This window comes from Bos taurus, chromosome 13 (genome assembly GCF_002263795.3).
Source record: "Bos taurus isolate L1 Dominette 01449 registration number 42190680 breed Hereford chromosome 13, ARS-UCD2.0, whole genome shotgun sequence".
NCBI lineage: Eukaryota > Metazoa > Chordata > Mammalia > Artiodactyla > Bovidae > Bos > Bos taurus.
In genome coordinates, this window is record NC_037340.1 from 12,547,396 (window position 1) to 12,573,299 (window position 25,904).

The 25,904-nt window shown below is 47.5% G+C and overlaps 1 protein-coding gene across 1 annotated transcript in view; it reads left to right on the forward strand.

The window, feature by feature from the left end:
• The first annotated feature begins 20,647 nt into the window (after positions 1 to 20,647).
• USP6NL (USP6 N-terminal like) overlaps positions 20,648 to 25,904 on the forward strand; it is a 211,476-nt gene continuing 206,219 nt past the window's right edge. Inside the window, exon 1 of the mRNA XM_025000678.2 lies at positions 20,648 to 20,950. The gene's annotated coding sequence lies outside the window, so the exon portion shown is untranslated. The remainder of the gene's footprint in view (positions 20,951 to 25,904) is intronic.

Below are 25,904 nucleotides of genomic sequence, written 5' to 3' on the forward strand. Positions count from 1 at the left end.
AGCTACTTTATAATACTGCCTTACCATAATTTATTTAACCATTCAGCTCTTAACCGACATTTAAATTGTTCCTAATTTTTAATATGATAAGTAATATCACAATAGGCAACCTTTTGCATAAGTTTTTCTGCACAGCTCTGGTATTTCTCTAGGATGAATTCCTAGAAGCAGAGTTGCTGGACCAAAGGATAAGAACATACCTGATGGCCTCTGGCACTTGTTGCAAAATTGTCCTCCAAAAGTTTGGTTCCTCTGGTCTCAAGTATTTTAAAGAGAAAAGGTATAGGACCTAGGATCAGACTTAGGAATCATCTATCGATATGGTTTCCTTTGTAGCTCAGCTCATAAAGAATCTGCCTGCAATGGAGGAGATCCCAGTTCGATTCCTGGGTTGGGAAGATCCCCTGGAGAAGGGATAGGCTACCTACTCCAGTATTCTTGGGCTTCCCTGGTGGCTCAGCTGGTGAAGAATCTGCCCACAATGCAGGAGAGATCCCTGGGTTGGGAAGATCCCTTGGAGAAAGAAATGACTACCCACTCCAGTATTCTGGCCTAGAGAATTCCATGGACTTGCAAAGAGTCGGACATGACTGAGTGACTTTCAGTTTCATCGATGTGGTTAATTTTCTTCAGGGAGATTAAGATCCCCATTGGATGCCTCACACATACGTGTGCATGCAGCCATATCTGTTGGACAGTTGTTCAGATAAAGACTTCCTTTGCATTCATGACAATGGAGGGAAATGTGGCTGAGATGGGGCTGGGCAGAGGGTGCACAAGGAAATCGTAGAATCACTGCAACTTTGCTACGTTTCTTAACGGTTCCAGGCAGTTCACAGATTGATTAGCAAAAACTCCAGAGAAAGATCCAAATGTTAAGACTTTGAGTTTAGATTACCATTGATTTAAGAAACAGAAGTTTACAAAATACCCATTTCCATAAGTAGGCTATCTCAGTAAGTCATGCCCCTTTGGAGCAAAAGTGGGGTGGTCCTCCTGGCCCATGGAGCATCCTCTCCCCTGTCCTCAACTCGTGAGAAAGGAGTCTCCTTCTCCTTGTCTGCACTGCCCTAGACACGAAGGAAATGCCTCTGACATCCTGCAGTCAGATATTGTTTGTTCTTTAGTGGCTCAGTTGTGTCTGGCTTTTTGCAACCCCATGAACTGCATAGCCTGCCAGGCTCCTCTGTCCATGGGATTCTCTAGCAAGAATACTGAAATGGGTTGCCATTTCCTCCTGCAGGAGATCTTCCCAACCCAGGGATCAAACCTGCGTCTCCTGCTTGGCAGGCAGATTCTTTGAGTCACCTGGGAAGCCCTGCAGTCAGATGAGCCCCTTTGATTTTCTTCTGTTTTGTAAGAATGTTGCTCACACCCATCTGTTGCCTTCTGTCCTTATCACCCCCCTCCCCTTGCTGACTTCCGTCACCCCATTATTGACGGCTCCCATTGTTCTCAGCCTGGTGTAAAAGGAAAGAACTGAGTCAGAAATCAAGACATCCAGGTTCTACTGATCCTTGTCTACTCATCTCTCAAATGAAAGCCTGAAGCTAATTAGGATTGTTTAAGAAAACCCAGAGCTAGACTGACTCTGGTTAAAGCAGCAAAACCATATTTTATTGAGGATTATTGCAACAGAGAAGAAAGACCTGAATATAGAATCAGACAAATCCAGCATTTGCTGTGGGAGTGGGTGGGATAGGTGGATGGAAGATTCCTAAGAAAAAACATCAGGGGAAGGGGGGATTCTGGCTAACCTGCCCCAACAGGATTCTTGCTGAGGGCAGGCCAGGTATCGCCAGCGGGTAGTAGAGGATGAGGAACCCGATCTGATGCTGAGGGTCATCAGATATGGAGGGGTGGAAGTCTAGCTAAACCAAATTAGCAGTATTCTTGCTAAAATCAGACAACCCAGAGATGAAGACAGAAGTCCTAAAAGTGAGGCTTGGAAAAGTTCAGGAAGCCTGTGTAGGGTTTTATCAAGGAGAGACCTTTGTCAGGATGTTTTCAAACAGTCCTGAGAAGCCCCAGGGGTTCTGAGGAGGGGCCTTAGGATTGTGGGTTGCAAGAGGGTGGGGCTGAAGGCCCGAGTAGACAGACCAGCCTCACCGCCAGCCCAGCAGTTCCGCTCTTACCTTGCTGATCTGTTGGGCTCTAGCCAAAATTCCTGTTTGTGTTGTCAGTAGAAGCCTTTCTCCAAACTTAGAAGAACATTAAGCCAGAAGGTGTGTGAAGACCCTTCCAGACACACATTTATAGGATTTGAAGTCAGCCTCCAGCCACTTAAGCACTTTTCTTCCTAACAGACATCTCAGGGAACTTTGCATGAAAGGGAGGGAGGCTTTTTATGTTACAGAAACTCACAATGCTCAGAGTGCCCCTTCCTTCTGTCAGCAGCTTCTCCTTCAAGGACACACCCTTCTTAAGCACGTTAACACAACCAGCCCCAAAACATCTGAGCGCGTCTCTCCCGCTTTCCAGAGATGAGTATTCTTCATTGCTCCTGACTTGCATTTTAGGGCATCCGTCCTCTGTGGGAGGCCCTGATTATTCATCCATTTCCATAACACATGCTGTAGTATGATTAGAGCCTGTTCTGCAGAAGAGGAAACTGGGGCACAGAAGGAGTGTTGAACAACTGACCTCAAATAGCACGGATTGTCTCTCGGGGGAGAGAATCAGGGCTGGCGCTTCCCCAAATCAGTTCCCTTCCTGCCAAATGCCACCCTGCTCATTTCTCTTTTCTGATCTCTTGATGGCACCCAGAGTGCTTCTCTCTTTTGATTTTATTCGTCTGGGAGGCCAGCCCATCACAGTTTGGTTGCAGCACACAAGGGGGCAGCCTCCAGGCTTGGAGGGCAGGGCTCAGAGCTGAAAGACACACCTCCTTGGCACGTTTGGGAGAGTGACAACACCTTTCCTGTGTGGTTGGGTCAAAGGGGATGGTCAGTGGGGTCTGGCTGAAGAAGGACTCCATCTTAGGCCTGTTCATGCTGATCATGCTCGGCCACCTTTCCAATGGACTCTGAACTCTGTGTTTAGTGCTTTTGAAAACAACAACAGAAGGATAAGACCCCCTCCAGACAGGGGAACCTTGAAGATCATATCTAGGTTACTCATCGCCTAAGAGAAAACATACACTAATCACCCCTTTCTCCAGACAGGCCATAAATTTTTCTGTATCAATCGGAGTGTAACCTTGGGTTTCTTGATTATTGGCTGATTGTTTGACTGTCTGACCACATGAGCACATAGCACGTGAATGATGGGGTTATTGGGATTGTATTTTCCTTGGTTTATGTGTCTCAAGGAATTTGGAATGGTCGGTTCAGACACAAACACATGGGTATAAAAGATTTTCACAAATGCTGGGCGGGGTCCTTGGCTAAGAGGAGACTCTGCCTTGGGCCCGCCGGTGTAATAAACTGCACTCCACTATCTGCATTGTCCTTCTCAGTGGGTTTGTTTACGGGAACACGTGGCTACAACATGGCTACATTGCTCCACCTTTACCCCTTTTTTTTGTTGCCATGGGGATAGTCATGGGCTGCGGCAAGAGGATATCACAGAATAATCTGGAGGCAACCTAGCTCTTGATTGCATCTCAAATAACATTTAAACTCATCATCATCAGTCATGACCTAAAAGTCCAGTCATTTGCAAGAGTTTTTTTTTAAGTTAATAGATTTTACAGTTCCAAAAGTTTAACTTTCAATCAAGAGGGAAAGCCCAAAGAACTCAACAAAGGTTTTATCATAAGAACACTCCCAAAGGTTTCCATTTTGTGGCACACAGAGAAAACAGTAATATCGTATTTGTACAGTATACTGGGCAAAGCCACCGGCCACCAACTCAGGGTAACCAGCTCAAGGTAGGCCAACTCAGTCTGCTTTGCAGCCCAGCTGACCACCTAGAGGCTGAAGGGATCCACATCTTATCCCACCTGTAAAGAAAAGAATATTGCCTGTCACTCAAATTCTATAAGGATCAAGCCATCAGCCACTGCAGGGCACCCTGGGAAGAACTGAGGATGGAAAAGCCCAGGAAGCATTCTGTACTTGGGAGACACGTCCCTAGATGGTTAAGATGCATATCCAAGGAAAAATTTCAGTAACCTCGGATTCTTGCATCTTCTCATATACAGAAAAGCACTAGAATTATTAACTTGAGATATCTGGTTGGGTGTGTGTGTGCATGTGTGTGTGTGTGTGCGCATGTGCACGATTAGCAGTAATCTTTTACCAGGATGTATGCTTGACTATATGTATTCCCCAGCCAGAAAAAAATTGTACCTAGCCAGAAAAAAATTGTATACATCCTGGCTCCTCACCTATCTCTACAGAGCAGTTCCTCAGAGCTGTCTGAGAGGCTTGTCTCCCAGGCTATCGTCCTCAGTAAGGTCCCCAAACAAAACTTAACTCACAACCTCTACACCGTGCATTTTCTCTCAGTTGATGCACCCGTCCTGGTTACTACTCAGCATAGAGAACCTCTGCCAGATAAACAAGAGTTGGGGAAAATCACAATAATGTGACAGTAATATTTCCCATAAAAATAGACATAAAAATTACATTGAGACAGCCAAGAAGGGAGTGAGACCCTGATGTGGATACCCTGAATGGGGCTTTCTCTGGGGAAGGGGGATGGTCTTGAAGGTACTGGAAATAAATTTTTAAATCTTCAAGCTAGGACCATGGAGGGATACCACCCCACACCCACTAAGATGGCTACTATATAAAATAAAATAACAAGTGTTGATGAGAATGTGGAGAAATTGGAACCACTGTGCACTGTTGATGGGAATGTAAAATGATGCAACCAGTATGGAAAACAGTATGCAAGTTCCTCAAAAAGTTAAAATAGAGCTACCCTATGATCCAGCAATTGTATTTCTGAAAGTACACCCAGAAGAATTGTGAGCAGAGACTTGAAGAGTTATTTGTACATCACATTCATAGCAGCATTATTCATAATAGCCAAAAGGTGGTAACAAACCAAATGTCCTTTGGCAGATGAATGGTTGAGCAAAATGTCTTATGTACATTCAGTGCAATATTATTCAGCCTTAAAAAGGAAAAAAAAAAATTCTGGCACATGCTATAATATGGATGGACATAATGTCCTCAAAAGGACATTATGCAAAGTGAAATAAGCCAGTTCCTAAAAGACAAATACTGCACAATTCCACTTATAAGAGGCACCTGCTGCTGCTGCTGCTGCTAGGTCTCTTCAGTCGTGTCCGACTCTGTGTGACCCCATAGACGGCAGCCCACCAGGCTCCTCCGTCCCTGGGATTCTCCAGGCAAGAACACTGGAGTGGGTTGCCGTTTCCTTCTCCAATGCATGAAAGTGAAAAGTGAAAATGAAGTTGCTCAGTCGTGTCCGACTCCTAGAGACCCCATGGACTGCAGTCTTCCAGGCTCCTCCATCCATGGGAGTTTCCAGGCAAGAGTACTGGAGTGGGGTGCCATTGCCTTCTCCGATAAGAGGCACCAAGAGTAGTCAAAGTCATAGAGACAGAAAGTAGCATGAGGGTTGCCAGGGCTGCAGGAAGAGGTGAGAGAACAAGTTGTTTAAAAGGTGTTGAGTTTCAATTTTGCAACAGGAAAAGAGTTCTGGGATGGATAGTTTAAAAACAATATGTGCTTAATTCCACTGAACTGTACACTTAGAAATGGTTAATAACCTTTTTCAAGAATATTCTTTTTTTAATTTTAATTTTTTGACTGTGTGGTATGTGGGATCCTAGTTCCCCAATTAGGGATCAAACTCATGCCCTCTGCGTTGAAAGCACAGAGTCTTAACCACTAGACCTCCAGGGAAGTCCCTAAGATAGTCAATTTTATGTTACATATATTTCAGAACAACTTAAGAAAAAATCAACAAGTGGGATTAAAAGAAAAGAAAGTCACGATAGATTTTGGGAGGATCTCAAAGAGAAAGGGCTTGTGTCTTAATTTTCTAGAAAAGCACCAGAAGGCTACAAGTCTTGGAGAGGAGTCTCTTCGCTAAAGCAAGTGAAATTTCTGCAGAGGCTCGTAGGACAGAAGGTGGCCTCCTCACTATCCCCCTACATCTTCTGGCCAAAGGAGAAGCCAGGGAAGGAAACCTGATCTGAATGACTCAGAGCAACGGGGGTGTCATTGAATTGTCTCAGGCTGCTCCTTATTGACTGGATCAATTTCTGCCAGCAAGACATACATCAGGCTATAGAAATAAAGAGAGCACATCCTTCCACATTTCAGGTCACGACCCTAAAACTCACAATCCGAACAAAGAACAACATATACCGGGAGAAAATAAGACAGCGGCTGGATTTGCCCCAGAGCCCTCAGTCATCTGACCTTGACCCTAATGGTAACCGTCATATCCTTTCCTTCACGGGGTCCTACCCACATGAACTTCCTTAGTAGACGTGACTGGAGGCCCAAGGCAAATTGTCATTTGGGTCCCCCAGGGGTACAGAAAGAACCCTTGCCCATTTTACAGAGTCCAAGAGTTTTAGCTGTGTCTGTGATTGGTCCTGATAGAAAACTTTAGCTTTTGTGAACTCCTGTCAGACTGTAGTAGCAAATTTTTTAAAGATTATATTTGAATGTTTTATTGTAACCGGTGTGCCCTAAACATCCCCAGTAGATCAGGCCTCATATACATTCATGTCTGTACAACCACATGGCTATGCTTTTATCTTGCTTACCTAGAAGAACTTCTTTCCTAGGGTTTCGTCCTGAAGCATTTCTGGGGCTTTCCAAGGACACTGACGTGTTCTGTGAATCCATGCTGGTGCTCCCTGCCCCAGGGCCCGTGCAGAACTCTGAGGTGGGACCACCGCCACCACTGCTCCCTCCTCTTTCTGTGTGAGTTTCTGGAACAAGGAATTCCCTCCAGCTCCCACCCAAGGTGGGCATGAGCTCTTCCCACGCCCCTCTCCTACAAAGTGAAAGCTCAACTCATGTTGTCACTTTGGCAAGACTTTTATTTTATACAAGCTGGAATCAAGATTGCCGGAAGAAATATCAATAACCTCAGATATGCAGATGACACCACCCTTATGGCAGAAAGTGAAGAGGAACTCAAAAGCCTCTTGAGGGAAGTGAAAGTGGAGAGTGAAAAAGTTGGCTTAAAGCTCAACATTCAGAAAACAAAGATCATGGCATCTGGTCCCATCACTTCATGGCAAATAGATGGGGAAACAGTGGAAACAGTGTCAGACTTTATTTTTCTGGGCTCCAAAATCACTACAGATGGTGACTGCACCCATGAAATTAAAAAATGCTTACTTCTTGGAAGGAAAGTTATGACCAACCTAGATGGCACATTGAAAAGCAGAGACATTACTTTGCCAACAAAGGTTTGTCTAGTCAAGGCTATGGTTTTTCCTGTGGTCATGTATGGATGTGAGAGTTGGACTGTGAAGAAGGCTGAGCGCCGAAGAATTGATGCTTTTGAACTGTGGTGTTGGAGAAGACTCTTGAGAGTCCCTTGGACTGCAAGGAGATCCAACCAGTCCATCCTAAAGGAGATCAGTCCTTGGTATTCATTGGAAGGACTGATGCTGAAGCTGAAACTCCAATACTTTGGCCACCTCATGCGAAGAGTTTACTCATTTGAAAAGGCCCTGATGCTGGGAGGGATTGAAGAAAGGAGGAAAAGGGGATGACAGAGGATGAGATGGTTGGATGGCATCACCAACTTGATGGATGTGAGTCTGAGTGAACTCCCGGAGTTGGTGATGGACAGGGAGGCCTGGCGTGCTGCGATTCATGGGGTTGCAGAGAATTGGACACGACTGAGCGACTCATCTGATCTGATCTGATAGTTGCTTTACAATGTTGTTAGAAGGCTATTTTTAAGAAAGTATAACACAGAGATTAATATCAGGATGGTGACAGGCACAGGGCCCTGAATATTGAATAGGTACTGGCCAAATAAATGAATTATGCTCACAGTCTATAAGGGTTCTAGGAGGCAGAAACTGACTTACCCTTGAACCAATCTCGATGATGAAGACTGGGTCCAGCTTTCTCCTCCAAGGAATCTAAGGGAGAAAGCTGTTTCTCTGGCACTCTTTCCCTCCTTATGGGTGGCTTCTAGCATGACAGGCAGTGGGCGCACCCACCCCTTACTCCTGGGGGTGGGGTCGGTCTTGCCCAGCAAAAGCCCAAACCCAGCCCCTTCCACCTCTTCAATCTTGGACGACCTGGTGGCTTTCACAGCCTCTCCTTTCCCCATGTCCTTGTGCCACTAAAGAATAAACAACTCACAAACACAACAACAACCAGAACACCCCATATTCCAACCAAAGAATAAGCGATGTTTCCTGCAAAACATCCTCTCAACCTATGAGCATTGCTTTCCAGTCAGTCATCATTTGTTGATTCCAGCCACCCACTTCCAAAACAGTTGGGGAAAAAAAAAAAAGTTATTCTTAGTATACTTTCCCTTTTCTGGCCATCCTTTCCCACCTCCTTGCTCTCTCTCTCAGAGGTTGGACGTTGCTGTATCAGGTGGAAGCCTTGATGCCTCTTTTGTGTTGAAAGGGGGAGAGGGGGGCTTCCCTGGTTAAGACTCCGCACTTCCACTGCAGGGGGCACAGGTTCGATCCCTGGTCAGGGAACCAAGATCCCACATGCCCCACAGTATGACCAAAACAGAACAAAGTCTGATATGGGGGTGGCCCCTCAGATGGCTCTTGGGGGTGCCTGGAGTGCAGACTTCTCCTCTTGTTCCCAGTGCCAGCTGGGCCTCCATCCCCAGCTGCTCACATCCAGCCAAGCCAGCGCAGAGTGTCTGAGCCTTGGATCCACTGCAAGCTCCCGGAGAGAATCCTGTTAGTGGAACTTTCCGAGGCTTCCTGCGTGATTGCAGTGTTGCAGATCCTTCTCCGCGCGTGTGTGGATGTTAGTGTCTGTGAACGCACGGGCAGCCTCTTGTCTGTATTGCCAGGCCACCCAGGCCCTCCTCCCACTAGCGTTTGTACACTCAGAGGGGTAGGAGGCCAAACAAACCCACTCCTGGCTGAGGCTTCATGCAGACGTCTCGTGTGCTCCCTGAGATGTCACACAAGAGCAGTGCCTCGTCTGGCTCTCTGTACTTCAAGTTCTGGAAACACAGACACCTACATCACAGCAGGCTTCCCAGCGAGGGCTGCCAAGGGGAAAGCCGGAGCTGCTGGGTGTCTGTGGATGTGCCAAAATAGCAGCTGTTTCTCACGCAAATATAGCAAGGAGTCTATGGTTTTTCTCAGAGGCCTTTTCATCAGGAAAGAAAACGTAAGTTGATATTTCTACTGCTTGGATGATGAAGATGCTTCTGTCAGTTCAGTCACTCAGTCGCGTCCGACTCTTTGCAACCCTATGGACTACAGCACGCTAGGCCTCCTTGTCCATCACCAACTCCCAGAATTTACCCAAATTCATGTCCGTTGAGTTGGTGGTGCCATCCAACCATCTCATCCTCTGTCGTCCCCTTCTTCTCCTGCCTTCAATCTTTCCCAGCATCAGGGTCTTTTCAAATGAATCAGTTCTTCACATCAGGTGGCCAAAGTATTGGAGTTTCAGCTTCAGCATCAGTCCTTCCAGTGAATATTCAGGACTGCTCTCCTTTAGGATGGACTGGTTGGATCTCCTTGCAGTCCAAGGGACTCTCAAGAGTCTTCTCCAACACCACAGTTCAAAAGCATCAGTTCTTTGGCACTCAACTTTCTTTATAGTCCAATTCTCACATCCATACATGACTACTGGAAAAGCCATAGCCTTGACTAGACGGACCTTTGTTGGCAAAGTAATGTTTCTGCTTTTAATATGATGTCTAGGTTGGTCATAACTTTTCTTCGAAGGAGCAAGCATCTTTTAATTTCATGGCTGCAGTCACCATCTGCAGTGATTTTGGAGCCCAAAAAAATAAAGTCTGCCACTGTTTCCACTGTTTTCCCATCTATTTGCCATGAAGTGATAGGACCAGATGCCATGATCTTAGTTTTCTGAATGTTGAGCTTTAAACTGACTTTTTCACTCTCCTCTTTCACTTTCATCCAGAGGCTCTTTAGTTCCTCTTCGCTTTCTGCCATAAGGGTGGTGTCATCTGCATATCTGAGGTTACTGATATTTCTCCAATATCTGGCAATCTTGATTCCAGATTGTGCTTCATCCAGCCCAGCATTTTTCGTGATGTACTCTGCATATAAGTTAAATAAGCAGGGTGACAATATACAGCCTTGACGTACTCCTTTTCCTCTTTGGAACCAGTCAGTTGTTCCATGTCCAGTTCTAACTGTTGCTTGTAACCTGCATACAGGTTTCTCAAGAGGCAGATCAAGTAGTCTGGTATTCCCATCTCTTTCAGAATTTTCCATAGTTTATTGTGATCCACACAGTCAAAGGCTTTGGCACAGTCAATAAAGCAGAAATAGATGTTTTTCCGGAACTCTCTTGCTTTTTCCATGATCCAGCGGATGTTGGCAATTTGATCTCTGGTTCCTCTGCCTTTTCTAAAACCAGCTTGAACATCTGGAAGTTCACGGTTCACATACTGTTGAAGCCTGGCTTGGAGAATTTTGAGCATTACTTTACTAGCGTGTGAGATGAGTGCAATTGTGCGGTAGTTTGAGCATTCTTTGGCATTGCCTTTCTTTGGGACAGATGTTTCTGTGCAAACTGATAAACTGATCTCTGAGCTCTACTGCCCCCTGGCTTCCAGATAGGGGAGAATGAGACGGCTGAGGTCAGCGGGCCTATTCCTCTGTCTGGCTCCCCTCCTGTGAAGTCCCTCCACCCTAATGGAGAGTCAGGCCCTTCCCTGGACTAGAATTCACAGTGGATACTGACTTCACTTGCTTCTGAAAAAAACTTCAGCTTCTTTGGAAAATCTGTAGATCAAGAGGCACTTCCACTACTGTAGCAATGGTGGCAAATGGTGGTGCTTCTGGTTTTCAAAAGCCCTAGATTCTGAAGGTCTGACTTAAGAATGAAGACTTGGGAATGGTGGCAAGTTATCTATTTTTTCTGATGGCAAAAGAGACTGTCGACTTAGAAAAACGCACAACGTTAAAGTTTTATTTGTGGCAAAATGAGGACAGTGGCCCAGAAGACAGCACCTCAGATAGCCTGAGAGACTGCTACAGAGAGGCAGAGGGAAAAGGACAGTATATAAGTGATTTTGCTGAAGAGGCAATACATGCAATCAGGCACACATTTGTCCGGAAGATTTCTACTAGTTTTGTGGAGCTTTTGCAAGTCATGAACAGTTGTCACCGGGAAGGATTTTAGTACTTTTCTAGATACGGAGAGACACAAGAATTGGGCTCAAAAAACTGGCTCCCGAAAATATCTAACTCTTTGAAGACCTGTCCTGGCAGTTTTTCCCTTAGCACAGAGTGACTCATTTCTGCTCTCCACCCTGAACTCCATTCAGGGGGTGTTGAAGGTCAGCACATGATTTAATCCTTGTAGAGGTAGATGGTGAATGCCAGTTTGTAGTTGACACCACTGTGAGTCAAACTTGTTTTCATCTCTAATAAAGAAACCACGTTCTGTTCTCCCTGGGATGGGGTACAGGAGGCGTCAGAACCTTGTACACTCAGGGCAGTCTGTGTAGAGCAGCAGGCACTGTTCTTTCCCCTTGTTTTCCGGATGGCCTGCTTCCTCAGGGGCCATTTCTCAAGAGGAGGGTTCTTGACTCAAGCTGGTCTGGGAAATGCAAAGCAAAAGCAAAGTTACATGGGCAGGTTTATTGCAGAACTTCTGAGTCCTTCATTTGCTAAGTTAGCCATCAAGTCAACACCTACCTCTTGACCACCCAGTCTGGGTGATGTTGTAGGAGGTGCTGGAAAGACAGGGATGAGAAATTTGGTATGAACTTTACTTGCCAGCAGCAGCCAGATAGGAAATAACTCCTTCTCCACTGAGAATGCAGTTGTAACCATCAATAAGCACCACACAGGAGAAAAGCCCACTGCTATGAGAACCTATCCCTAGGTCCTGATCAGCCCGGGGAATCCTGGAGTGCCTTTTCTGGGGAGATGAGGCTCAAGATAAGCTCTGAAGAAGAAGAGGCTGTGGACCTGGAGGAAGAGGTTTGGGTGCAAACACTCTCAGGCACGAGGCCGGTTTATGCAAATGTCTTAAGTAGGAAAGGGCTGGGTATCCGTGCCGTGTTTTGGAAACAGATCTGGTTTCTGATCAGAGAACTTCTCTACAACCTTCCCACCCTCCCATGTGGTGTGGGATCAGCATTTACCTGGCTTTGATTTTATAGAAAGATCCCTGGCGGGGGTTCGGAAGACTCTGTCTGCGGTTGCCACCTGTCAGAAGTTGTTGGGGAGACAGTGCCTTAACTTCTTTGAGCCGTGTCTTTCTTACCAAGAAAGCCAGGGGCAGACAGTATGATTCCGAAGATCCTTTCCAGCTGCAGCATGCTGCAAGTTCATGGGACTGAGTCTTGGTTTCTCAGGGTGGAGAGAGAGGGGCAGTCAAGCTCACATTAAACAGAGCTCATGTTAAAAAGCTCTGAGGCTAGGAGTGCTTTCCTGGTGGCTCAGATGGTAAAGAATCTGCCGGCAATGCACAAGACTCGGGTTTGAACCCTGGATAGGGAAGATACCCTGGAGAAGGGAATAGCCACCCACTCTAGTATTCTTGTCCAGAGAATTCCACAGACAGAGGAGCCTGGTGGGCTACAGTCTATGGTGTTGCAAACAGTCGGAAGCGACTGAGCAATTAACACTTGGGGCTAAGAGCGAGGAGGCTGAGATAGAAAAATGCAGCATGTTGACCATCCTAGGCCTGAGGAAGGATGTTCTGTACTCACTGGGCCCCATGTCACCACGCAGTTATCATTTATCAAAGAGCTGCTCTTTCCCAAGTGCCCTGGGGGATGCAAGGCCTTGCTGTGAGTCAGGAGGACAACCTGGAGGGGGAGTCTTCACCCTGCATGCTTTCTCCTTTCAAAGGCAGGATTTTCAGGGACATGAGGCCTAAGGGGCTCTACTGGGAACAAAGGGCTCTGCTGTACATTGAACAGGCCAGAGGGCTTTCCAGGAGGGACTGGCATCTCTTCCTGCCATCTCACCCCCATTCCAGGAGACCCTGGAGCGGGAATCCCAGAGAACCCAGCAGGAGACTTTCAGAGGAGCATTTATTTGGCAAAGTAACAGGTGCACTCAGAATGCCAACCAGTTCTGTTTTCCAAATTCCTGCAGATCAGAAAAGAAGACATCCGGCAGCACCAGCCTACAAATAAGGACTGAAAACCATGATCTCCCAGGATCCCTGTTTCTCTGTTTTTCCACTTTTAATCTCTCTCCTTCTCACTTTTTTTCAGCTCCTCAGGGTCAGACACTTTGTTCCATCTATTCCTCCCTGTCCCAGAAAACAGACCCTGGCTTTTCTGCTGCTCTCAGATTACTTTGCTGGAAGAACTTTGTGTGAAAGGTTTTCTCCCTGCTGGAGGGAAATGGAAGGCTAGTCCTATCTTTGAGCTGTGGCTCGGAACATTCTGGGTCCTGCCCCCAGGCCCATGGAAGATAAATGTCCTGCAAAGGTGGGCCTGGTGTCTTTGTTCACTTTGTGGCTTAAACAGCAGGCGTTTATGATCTCGCAGTTCTGGAGGCTGCCAACCTGAGATCAAGGGGCTGGCAGTGAGGGGTGGCGAGGGAGGATCTGTTTCAGGCTCTCTCCTTGGCTCGTTGACGATGGCCATCTTCTTCCTGTGTCTTTTCACATCATCTTCCACTTATGCAGGTCTCTGTGTCCCCATTTCCTCTTATAAGGACACCAGTCATGTGGGATTAGGGCCCACCCCAAGGCCCTTGTTTTGACCTGATTACCTCTTTGAAAACCTTATCTCCAAGTAAGGTCCCATTCTGAGGCCCTGGGAACTGCAACTCTGACATATGAATCTTGGGGAGCTGCAGTTCAACCCATAAGAGCCAATAAGTCTTAAAAAAAATTCATTGGCATAGAGTTGCTTTACAATGCTGTATTACTTTCTGCTATATAGCAAAGTGAATCAGTTATAAGTAAACATATATCCCCTCTTTCTTGGATTTCCTTCCCATTTAGGTCGGCACAGAGCACTGAGCTCCCTGTGCTACACAGTAGGTTCTCATTAGTTTTCTGTTTTATGCACAGTATGTATGTCAACCCCAATCTCCCAAGTCACACCACCCTGCCTTTCCCCTCTTGGTGTCCACACGTTTGTTCTCTACATCTGGGTCTCTATTTCTGCTTCGCAAATAGGTTTATCTGTACCATTTTCTAGATTCCACATATGTGCATTAATATACAATATTTGTTTTTCTCTTTCTGATGTGCTTGACTATGTATGACAATCTCTAGGTCCATCCATGTCTCTTCAAATGGCACAATTTCGTTTCTTTTTATGGTTGAGTAATATTCCATTGTATACGTGTACCGCATCTTCTTTATCCATCCTTCTGCTGATGAACAGCAGCAAAGTAAGTCTCAAATGTCAGTGTACTTATGGCTTCCGTGCTGCTGCTGCTGCTAAGTCACTTCAGTTGTGTCAGACTCTGTGCGACCCCATAGACGGCAGCCCACTAGGCTCCCCCGTCCCTGGGATTCTCCAGGCAAGAACACTGGAGTGGGGGCTTATTAAAAACAGAAGTGCCAGTGACACTCTCACAGATCCTGACTTGATGGATCTGGGGTGGAGATCAGGACTTTGTGTTTTCACAGCCCCCGCCTGGGGTAAGTGTGATGTGTCCCCTCTCCCCATAAAACACTCCTAGATTTCAGACAACAAAGCCACCACCTTCCTTACTGAGGGCTTATAATGGCGTTGTGCTGATCACCTCAAACTGCAAAGAAATGACTTTCTCTTGTATCTAGCTTTTCCTAAGTCCCCACTGCAAGGCCAGGCCCCGCTTACACTGCACACCCTCTTGAATTTTCCAGTCAGACCCTTGTCACATCTGGAGGCTGCCAGGCCCACTTTGATAGTCACTGTCCTCTCTGACTGACAGGTGTATGGTGTGACGTGAGCTTGGGACTTTGGGGCCCAGCTCTGCTGCTTACTGGCTGGTTGACCTTGGACATATCCCTGGGCCTCTCTGAGGGTGAGTTCGTATGCCTCTGCATTGAGAAGCTTCCTTGCCCATCTCAGAGGGCCCCTGCCTGTTTGAAGGGTACAGTGTTTTTAAAAAGTAGGTTACCTGGTGTGTAAACAAGATAGAGTGGACACTGGTTACTATTATAATCCTCTACCTGCCTCAGATGGCAAAGCCAGATTTAGCTCATTTCTTTGCAGTTTGAGGTGACTGGCACAGCAAGAGGAGGTGGGTTGGCCCATGGGGTCCATAGCTCCCTGTCTGACCACTGCCTCTGAAACCATGAGAGAATAATTTCTGTTGTTTGAAGCCACCCAGTTGGTGGTCATTTGCTATGGCAGCATGAGAAGAACTCACATTTGGGGTCCTCCTGGCTAGATTTAGTCCCGGGGGAGTGGCTGACCCCACCTCTAAGGGCCGAAGCCTCCTGTGCTCAGCTCTGGCCAGGGGTGGACAGCTATGGCTGGTGGGATCAAGGAGAAACAGTTTCCAGCAGCAGCGCTGGATGGCCTCCAGCAGCAAAGACGTTTTAGACTTAAGCTTTTCTCTGCTCAGGTGGTGTGGGTCTCTTGGGGTGAAAGAGGGAGATCCCTGAAGGAAGGAAATGCAATTCCTGAGAGTTACACAGGGTCTGCGTATTAATGGTAAAAAATAAAAGGGATGTGACCATACGTGCACACTGACTGGAGCAGTTTTTACTGGTCACACAGGACTGGACCTACCTGGGTAGGTCTGCTCCGGGTGCTGCATTTGAACATGGAGGTTCCTCACGTCTCTGTTTCTGCGATCAACATCTCAAACAAATGTTGTCACAGTGCCGGCATTCAGATGTTTGAAAGAAGACAGTTACTATTAGTTAAACTAGAAACGGAACGCTGGACTACTGTGGGTGCCCTGCCCCTCCCCCACCCTGTGCTCCCGCTGAGCCAAATACCAGACCAGATGGCTCCCTGGCACTGCCAGGTGGGGGAACCACTGCTTGTTACGGGAGCGTCTGTGGCCAGGAATCAGGTGAGGAATTCCCAGCAACTCTGGCAGGCGTAGGGGTGGGTTTGCCAAATAGCAGCTCTGCTTCCAGCCAGATTCCTCCTGCTGGCCAGGAGCTGCACCCAGCTCTACGTGTCCGGCTCTTCTCTCTCCATTCGGCAAATTCTTCCTTGGTTTGCTCTGTGCCAAGGCCCATTTCATACACTATGTGAAGGAAATCATGCAAATTAAGGACATAGGTGATCATGCCCCATGGGGGTAGGGGAACCTGGTGTCAGGAGAGGCTGGAGCCCCACCCGAGGCTTGGAGTCAACCAGGAGCCTCCCTGGGACAATGAGAAGCCCAAGTGAGGGCAGAGAGGCTGGGCTAACACTGGATGCCAAATTGCGTAGGGTGCAGAGTTTTTAAATAATGGCTTTTTGTTTGTTTTTGCCACATGACAAAGTGTGCTTAGTCGCTCAGTCATGTCCAACTCTCTGCAACCCCAAGGACTGTAGCCCCCAGTCTCCTCTGTCCCTGGGATTTCCCAGACAAAGATATGGTGTGGGTTGCCATTTTCTCCTCCAGGGGATCTTCCCAACCCAGGGATCAAACCCATGTCTCTTGCGTGTCCCACAGTGGCAGGTGGGTTGTTTATCACTAGTGCCACCTGGGAAGCCCCACAACAAGTGGGATCTTAGTTCCCTGACCAGGGATGGAGCCCGTGCCCCCTGCAGTGGAAGGTGGCGTCTTAACCACTGGACCACCAGGGAAGGCCTGAAATAATGGTTTTAGAAGACTGTAAGTCCTAAGCTGTTAACTTAAGGAAATGCCCACCACGTTCCCTGCCTCTCGCATCTGCACCTGAGGGCAGCTTCATGCTGGGGTGGCCAGGTGGCCCCTGGCCGTGTGTCAGCCTCAGTGGGCACTGGGCTTCAGGGAGGGAACTCTGTCTATGTAGGAGTCACTCTTCCTTTGCCACCCTGTATATGGTTGTTCCATTGGCCTCAGAGCACTTTTCACATTCCAAGCCTCAGGAGCCAGAACTGCTAGTTACCGCCTTGGGGAAAGATGCTCTTTGGCGGGTAGACGGACTCCTGTGCGCCTGGAGAAGCACTGGATGGAGGGATCGGAGAAGTGGGTCCTTGACAAAGTCCCACGGAGATGCTGGCCACAGGAGCCGTCTGCACAGGTGGAGTAGACAGATTAACTGCGAGGGTGGAGGCTCCTAACAGAAATGGAAGGGTTCCTTTTTCTCTGATGTCAGCTCAGTTGAAAACAGGTCCCTATGTTTCTGGCTCTGGCTGAGGCCATGAGGACATGTGTCCCCAGGTGGGGGACTAAGGGTTGACAGAGGTATTGTGGGGATGTCACCAAGGCCACTGTCCCAGAGCTGGGAGATGGTGACCCCACAGCCTGGGTGCCTGTTCCGTTCTCTGCTGCCCACACCCTGCTGGGAGGAATACTGATCTCTAATTTCATGGATCTGCATTTCCCAAGAATAAATGAAGTCAGACCACAACTCTCTCACTCCCCAAAGTTTAATGAGATCAGAAGAGGATGGTTGTGTCCAGCCTCAATTCCCACTGTCAAATGGGGAAAAGGGTACGATCCCACACTGTAACCTTTGAAAAGTGGTCGCTGAGAGAAGAAACATGATACTCTATGTGGCTCCTCATTCCACCTGCATCCCCACCAAAGTCCTACAAAAGCAAAATGTAAAAAGGATGGTTAATCAGTAAAATTAAGAACATTCTCTAGTGAATGAAGCAGCTTGACAAGTATTGATAAGGAAACTGTTGTTGTTCAGCCGTTCAGCTGTGTCCAGCTCTTTGGACATGCAACCCTATGGACTCCAGCATGCCAGGGTTCCCTGTTCATCTCCATCTCCCAGAGTTTTATCAAACTCATGTCCATTGAGTTGGTGATGCCATCCAACCATCTCATCCTCTGTTGCCCCCTTCTCCTCCTGCCTTCAATTTTTCCCAGCATCAGGGTCTTTTCCAGTGAGTCAGCTCTTTGCATCAAGTGGCCAAAGTATTGCAGCTTCAGCTTCACCATCAGTCCTTCCAATGAATATTCAGGGTTGATTTCCTTTAGGATTGACTGGTTTGATTTCCTTGCTATCCATGGGATTATTAAGAGTCTTCTCCAGCACCACAGTTCTAAAGCATCAGTTCTTTGGTGCTTAACCTTCTTTATGGTCCAACTCTCACATCCATACATGAGTACTGGAAAAACCATAGTTTTGACTATATGGACCTTTGTGGGCAAAGTGATGTCTCTGCTTTTTAACGCTCTGTCTTACAAAAGCAAAATGTAAAAAGGAAGGTTAATCAGTAAAATCAGGAACATTCTCTAGTGAATGAAGTGGCCAATGAGTGTCCATAAGGAAGCTGCTTGAGGACAGAAGCTCTTACCCAGTCCCCTCTCCCCAGGCTCTCAGGATCTCAGCCCCTTTCCAGAACTCCACAAAATCGGGAGGAATGACCCAAAGACCCAAGGGATCCATACAGTAGTTAGAAATACTCTCAATAAGGTGGCGTGAAATCTAGGACATTTCACAGGATCTCAGGAGAGAAGGCCAGAAGCAGCATTGCCAGCAAAGTTTGTTCAGAACTCTCAGAAACACTCCTGTTTCCATCCTTGCCAAATGACTGGATACAGAAAAGTGGCTATGAGCGCAAAACCCTTGTCAGAACTGTAGCTCAGAAGGGGGAACATAAAAATGATCAGATAAGGACTGAAGTATGTCTCTGAATGGACATTCAGCCACACTCTAGGAGAGAGAAACGGAAGCCTGGAACATCAAATGTGCAAAAATAACCAAGGAAGCAAAGGCGGGAAGAAATAAACATCCATACAGATGATGGACTAAGAAACCAGTCTGTGAAAAAACCTCATCAAAGGAATAGAAGAAGACTGGAAGCCATGTTTCTGGCCGGAATAGATCCAGGTGGTTCCCCAGATTGCCTCTAACCTAGCAGGCTGTGTTGGCCACTGACTGCCCTTGGCTGCCCTTCTGCCTTGCTGCAACACCACCCGCCCCTCCACCCGCCCTTGAGTCCCAGGCAGCTGGAAGCCAAGGCTGCCTCAGGATGAAAGTCTGGCCCCTTGCCTTAGGTGCACCAGCTCCATGTTCAGTGCTGGCTTGCGGGGCTCACAACTCAACCCATCACTTTGTGGGCAGAGCTGGAGGAGTATATGGGGGAGACACTTCACACCCACTGAGACTCACGGGTCACCTATTTCTCAACAAGCACAGGAGGTCTTGCTCTTTCCCAAGAAGAAATAGTTCTAGGCCCTTGATGTGGTTGTAAAGGGAGCTTTTCTGCCTAGGAACTGGGTTTCTCTGGGGCTCTTCCTAGACCTGGCATCCGAGCCCAGCATCAGCAGGCTGTGAGCCACGAGCCGGTGTAACTGGTTCTCTGGGCAATGGCAGTAACGAGGTCACTGACGAGCCATCCCTCCTGTGTGCTTCAATGGCACAAGTCCAGAATACCTGTATTCCTCCTGGGGACATACCTGGGGCCAGTCTGACTCTGCCAATACCATTTTCTATTTCCAGATACTTCCTCAACCCTGTGTGTGAAGCCCTTTTATAGGGAAGATCTCCTTTCCTGGGAGTCAGAGTTTCCACCCCCCAGCATGGAGCACTGCTAGATTGTGGGTCACTCTTGTCCTCTGGTTAATTAACTGATCAAAGGTGGTTTCTCCTGAACAACTGGTCTACCTCGTAACACTTGGCCTGGTCCTGTGTGTGGCTCATGTTGGTGAGACCTCCTCTGTGTGACTTCAGAGATCCTCTGTGGCATTCCTCCCTACCCCTTCCCTTGTCCTATAACTCCTCCTTCTGACATCTGAAATTCCAGTTGAACCATATTCCTCTTTGTATTAGTCAGCTTCTCCAGAGAAACAGAACAAATAGGATATATATAGACAGACAGATATACAAAGGAGATTTATTGTGAGGGATTGGCTTGTGTGATGTTGGAGGCTGAGAAGTCTCCCAATCTGCCATTTGTAAGCTGGAGGCCCAGGAAAGCCAGTAGTATGGTTCTGGTCCAAACCTGAAGGCCTGAGAACCAGGGTTTTACTGGGGTGAGTCCCATTCCAGGTCTGGGAACCAGAAGTGCTGTTATCTGAGGGCAGGAGAAGATGGACGCCCCAGTTCAAGAAAAGAGAGCAAATTCATCTTTCCTATGCCTTTTTGTTCTATTCAGGCACTTCATGGATTGAACAATACTCACACACATCAGAGAGGGAAATCTTTACGTTCTCTAGACAAATGCTAATGTCTTCTGAAAACATCCTCCTAGGTACACCCCAAAACAGTATTTTACCAGCTATTTGGGCATCCCTTGGCCCAGTCAACTGGATGGTTAAATTACCCATCACTTAGAGTTTTGTCAAGAATGCAGATGCTGTTCAGAGAGGCAATAGCTCAGCTGCCAAAGAGCAGCTATGGACATCTTGATGAAAGACCATCACATTTTCGCTTAAAGCCTAAGCTTTAGGAGTGCATAGGGCTGGGCTGGGGCCTACAGGAAGAAGGAAAGGAGTGAGGTGGACATTTGGGCGGGCAGGTAGAGGAAGTTGAAGATTCCTTTACCTGCTTTACAGTTTGTCTCTGGGCTGGGCTAGCTTTGGACCAGGTGTGGGAGAGAGGGACACAGAGTACAGAGGTCCGGTGGGACCCTAAGTACTTCTTCCCAGACCTCTGCCAAAGCTAACGTTGCCTGGAAAATGAGGTCGATGCACCGGTGAGCTGCGGTGAGCTCTGAGGGCTGTGGAGGAACCCAGCCTGGCCGCCCCAACCTGTCCAACTTAAAACAAGGGGGAACCCGGAGTGCAGCTGCCCTGGGCTTCATATTCTGTGGATCTGCCTAATGACCAAGGACACCTTCTCTGAGTCAGGTTTGTTGAGTTTGGCTCCTGGAGTGCATTGTTTTCTTTCCTTTTTAAGACATGTGAAGTCCTTTGATGAGCTGATGTTTATATTTCATGTTTTCTCATGCCAAATGAGCACTTATTATTATCTACAATTACAAAAGCATTTGGTGTTTTCCGAGCTTTGCTAGCTTCAGATTCCAAGAATATTTTGCTTTTTATACAATAGAGGGGTTCTGAAGCAGTTGTATGTAAATTAGATTTCTGACAATTTAGTAATGATTAAAATTCACTGGTGACCAAAAGGAAACTTCTGGTGGATTTTTTGGGTGAGAAATAAAATTAACGTTCTGTCATGACAATAGCTGCCTCCGTGCTAGACAAAGTGTCGTAAGTTGAGACTTCGGGTTGGCGTTTTTTTTTCATTAGTTAATTAATGAATTAATTTGTGTGTGTGGGGGGTCTTTGTTGCTGCGCATGGGCTTTCTTCAGTTTCGAGGAGTGGAAGCTGTTCTCCAGTTGTGTGTGGGCTTCTCATTGTGGTAGCTTTCCTTGCTACAGAGCATGTGCTGTAGGGTTGCATTGGCTCAGTAGTCGAGGCATGTGGGCTTAGATGCCCTGTGGCGTGTGGAGTCTTCCCAGACCAGGGATTGAATCCATGTCTCCTGCATTGGCCGGTGGATTCTTAACCACTAGACCACCAGAGAAGTCCTGGGTTGGTGTTTTTAGAGGAAGGCGTCCTGTAACATACATGCTTACTGGTCGTGTATCCTCTATGGAGTTCTGTCTTTTCTTCAATTTTTTTTTTTTCCTTCACCACTTTTATTTTAATTGGACTATGACTCACAGAACAAGTCAAGCTTGTTAAAAGCCAGACTAAGACATTCAGGGATAGTTCCCAGAACCCCCAGGGCTGGCAAACAAACACCTTGGCTGCAGGGGAAGCCATCCATTTCCTCAACTGGTCCAACTGGCAAAATGTATTAATAATTATAGTTTGCAGTGGTTGTTAAAGCAGCTGGTGGAGGGAGAGCAGGTTGACCTGCCTTTTTCTTTGGGCTCCAAACAAATGAAACACCTCTTGTTCACCGCCACATCCTAGGCGCTGGTGCAAAGGCCTTCTCTGGATCTTTAGAAGTCGACCTTGAACATGGGTCCCCGCTGCCTCTGAATGCTCATAGGTGAGTCCCACCAGGAGGCAGGGATGCACAGAGCCCGGCCTTCTCCAGATCTGACACCGGGCTTCCCCTGCTTCCCTGTCCCGAACTGGAGTCCCAGAGTCCTGTAGTCAGGTTAGTTGTGGTTTTAAGGTGTGGGGAGCCAGCTCCTGGGCTCCCATAAATGAAATGCAGCCTTCTCTTCTTCCTTCCGAGAGGGAGCAGCCAGAGCCCTGGTTCAACACAGGTTAGACAGGTACCAGAAAGAACAAAGAACTCTGGGCCTGCTGATCTGGTTTGAAAGCTGCTTGTGCAAGTGGCCAGGGCAGGGCCACCTCCTTATTTCTCTGCCCAGCCCTACTGCAGTCCAGCTGTCCTGAGGTGGCCATGTGTGCTGGGGTGAGGCCATTGGCCAGTGTGGGTGCACTTATCTCCACGATCAAGAGCAGGCCTGGAATCTAAAGGGTAGAATCATTTCCTTCTTGTTCCAAACGTGTATGTGTGTGTGTGTGTTTGTGTGTGTGTGTGTAAAAGGAATTGAGAGCGGGGGTGGGGGTGGGACGTGATGAGGGAAGTCCTGCAGGGGAGAGAACAGCATCTCCCACCCGCAATGGGAGTGTCTCTGTCCTGTCTGTTTCACTCGCAGTGGAGCTGGGCCATGCACGAGTCTGAAGTCAGTGCTATTTCACTAACAGAGAAAGAAGCTTTTGAAACAAACTGGCTCAGGCCTTGGTGATGGGAGGCAGAGGTGTTGTTAATAAAAGGAGCGAGATAGTAAAGTTGCCCTGTTTTACGTGGCCCAGGGACCTGGGGCCGAGAGGAGAGAAGATGAGAACTCGGGAGCTGGCTCTGGAGAGTGGAGGCAGGACAATGGCAGGTGGGATTTTTCAGCTTTGTGCCTTTTTAGGAGGTCAAGTTCTATCTGATCAGCGCCTTCTCCAAGAAGCAGGCTGGGGAGAGCAGCTCAGATGACTGGATTGAGCATGGGATGGGGCGTGGAGCCCTGGCAGCCTTTTGGAGAAAGTCAGAACAAAAGCCAAGGCCAGGCCCATCAAATAACAACGGTTGTTTCACCTTGTTAAATCAACTCTGACCCCAGGATGCTGTGTTGAGAAGGATTCCGAGTCTCTACCATAGTAGTCTTTCCTGTTCCACCAAGGCTGTCAGGGGCCCAGGAGGTCCTCAAGCAGCAGACCACCCAGCTCATGGAGCTGTGTGTCTTTCCTCATCTCTGACAGGCATGTGACCCTGGTCGCACAGAACTCTGATTCCTGGGATGGGGGACCCCTTTTGCTATAGGGCAGCCATACTTGGGCTGGGAAACAGGGGCAAGCCAGGGCCTGGAAGATTGAATCCAGATCTCTTCCTCGTCAACGGACAAAGAGCTGGTGGCTAAAAGTGGGGCCCCATCTCCGGAAACTCTGGCAGGTTGGGGCAGTTTTTTGACCATTGCCCTGGGGGCAGGGGCATATACCGTGGTATGTGCACTCCTCCCAGAAAGGCCAGAAGTCTAGAATGGAGGGTGGTCTCTGGACACCTGACCAGATGTGGTTGCTGACTGCCTTGCACAGAACCCAGGGGATCTGTTTGGGATTAAATGAGCATCAGTTATGGTGGTACTGATATATGCTAGGTGTTCCATGAATATTAATTCACTTTCCCTTTCTTTAAAAAAAAAATCCAGCAAAAATATACACAATGTGAAATTTACCATTTTAAACATTTTAAGTCTACAGTCGAGTGGCCTTAGGAACATTCACATTGTTGTACAACCATTACCACTGTCTGTCTCCAGAACTTTTTGATCCTCCCCAATAAAAACTCTGTCCCCATTAAACACTGCTTCCCCAGCCCCTAGCAACCTCCATTCTACTTTCTGTCCTTATGATTCTGATTCTTCCAGGAAATTCATATAAGTAGAATCACACAGTATGTCCTTTTATGACTGGTTTATTTCACTTAGCATAGCGTGTGGGCTCAGGTGAGTCCCACTAAGCATCCACACCCTCCCTGGTTGGACAGTTCAGTAAAGCTGAAGGTTAACAGAAACACTGAGGGCTCTTTGAAAGGAAGAAGCCACTAAAGGACATGGTATAACTGGAAGTTGTATGTGGAGCACAGTGGGGTGATGTGGCTCTGTAAGGGTTATTTATACAAATTTGCATGCACAGGTCTATGTGTGAGTCTATATGTGTAGACCGAGCTCTACGGGAGTCTTGGTGTTTTCTCAGTAGCCGTGCACAGCACTGCCTTCCCAACTTGTCCCCTGGTCCCCGTGGTCTCATGGTGGGGAATGGGGGAGGGGGGCGGAGAGCAAGGTTAAGCTTTGCTCTGTCCTGGGAATATTGCTTGTTCCATCTAGGTTGTGACTTACATATTAATAACTCTGTTTCTTGCTGTCCTCAATCTGGTAGGTTGGTCCTCCCCATGGGGTGCTTGCCCTACATGTAAGCACATTCTTCCTTGTTCTCTGCAATAGTTCAGACTTAAATACCACCCTTTGCAGAGAATGTGAATGGTAGGATGAGAAAGCACAGAGTTGTTGGTTATAACTAGTGATTAGACCACTTTCTCAGTCATACCTGCCAAAAATTAGCACTGTGTACGTGTTATACCCCACATATGGGGGCTGCTTAAATCTCCTTGGTAGAGACAGACTTCAGCTTCAGCTGCAGCTGCACTGGTTTTAAAATCAGATCAGTTTAGTGTGTGAGAGCGCATTGTGTCACCGGGAAGCCAAAGTCATTGTGACACACCTTGAACCACTTAACCTTTGAGTCATTGCAACAGGGGTTGAACCATTGAAACCTGAGGTCATGGCAGCCTTTGTCTGATGGGTATTTTTCTGTTTTCAGTATGTTAAAAAAAAAAAAAAAGGAAAGGAAAAAAAAGTCACACAAAACCCTGTGTGAGGAGGACAAACCTTCCTTTTGGTTTATCCCTCTCTCTGAGGCTGGGAAGAGATAAGGTGGAGCTCTCCAGAAGCGGCTTCTGAGCACAGGCCAGCTCTGCTGCGGTCCTTGGGCTGCTCTCGTTTTGTTGATAGTCCCATCCTAGCTGGCATTCCATTCCCAAGTTGGCGTCATCCCTCAACCTGTGGGGTATTGCAAGAGAATTCCCCACCAGCCCACAGTATATCTTCCCTCCACTCTTTATTGTCCCTGGCCTCTGCCCTTAGGAAGTTTGCAGACACACAGGAGATCATTATGGTAATGGGGGAGATGAATGCAGGAATGCAGGAGAGCCAGATGGAGAGCCCAGCCCAGGGGAGGGGAGCAAGGCAGTCATTTAAAGGAGGTGACAGGGCTGAGGGGCACAATAGAGAGCACTTCTCAACTTCTGATGCTTCCTACCATGTGGAGGAAGCTTTGGTAGTATAACACTCCTAGTCTCCTTCTGCCATGTAGCTTAGAGGAAGAGGAATTCCTTACGTTTGGAAAGAGATACTGGGTTTGCAGGGTTCAGATGCGTCCTCTTCTTTTTTTAGAGAATCAGACTGTCTGCAGAAAATGCAGGTCTTCTCTGCCCTTCCCTGCTGTCAATATTCCAGGGGCCAGACCCCTACAAGGGGAGGTGTGCTCTGACATAGCAGAGCCTGTTACTGGTGGGGGCAGGTCTATTTGAACTTGGTGACAGTGTCCAGAAGCCACTTGTTTGCAGATAACATAAGCCACATTCTCCGAGATCTATTTTATCTGTTGTAAAGGCAATGTTTCGGTTTTCATCTGCTTGGCTCCTTTGACTTATTTCTTAGTGACCCAGAGCTTAGATAGAGAGGAAGGGTGCATTTGGGGGGCCATGTTGAATTCTAGTAGTGACAGTTC